This window comes from Penaeus monodon, chromosome 20, assembly GCF_015228065.2.
Source record: "Penaeus monodon isolate SGIC_2016 chromosome 20, NSTDA_Pmon_1, whole genome shotgun sequence".
Lineage (NCBI taxonomy): Eukaryota > Metazoa > Arthropoda > Malacostraca > Decapoda > Penaeidae > Penaeus > Penaeus monodon.
The window spans coordinates 44,770,994-44,771,510 of record NC_051405.1 but is presented as its reverse complement, the minus strand read 5'-3'; the positions used below and the strand labels follow the sequence as shown (position 1 = coordinate 44,771,510).

At 41.6% G+C, this 517-nt stretch overlaps 1 pseudogene; it reads left to right on the top strand.

Moving 5' to 3' along the window:
- The window catches only part of LOC119586017, a 4,707-nt pseudogene extending 4,265 nt beyond the window's left edge, over window positions 1-442 (top strand).
- Window positions 443-517: the final 75 nt, after the last annotated feature.

Here is a 517-nt window from a genome sequence, read left to right as displayed (position 1 = left end):
CATGCATGTTTTCACAGTCATCTTGTGCATTGTTCATATGTATGTCCCTCGTATTTTTGCATCTTGTGCATTTGATTGTAATCTCACTTTTTTTCTTTTTTTGCATATTTTGTCATAACCAAATACCTTATATCAGTAATATAAATAATAAGAAGCATTTTTTTCTATTAGTTCAATTTTCTTTATTTTTGTCCTCTGTCCTGCCAAGTATTTTGTCTTGAGTTTCTGTCCTGTACACGATGCCCTTGTATGCGTCCGACCTTCGCCAGGCGCTGCCAGCTAATTCCTTCGTATTGTTCAGACTTCTGTCCTTCCCCGTTCGTGTGTTTCCCCCTCCATCATCGCCCTCCCTTCCTCCTACCAGGAAATTGACGACGGCCTCCGGCAACCTCCAGAGAAGATCACGCACAGCTTCAATGAGGAGGTAAAAAGCGCATCCGTGACGTCGAACCTCGCTAATGACGTCACTCCTGTTCAAAATTTCTTATTTCTCATTGGCTGTTGCAATAACGATTTT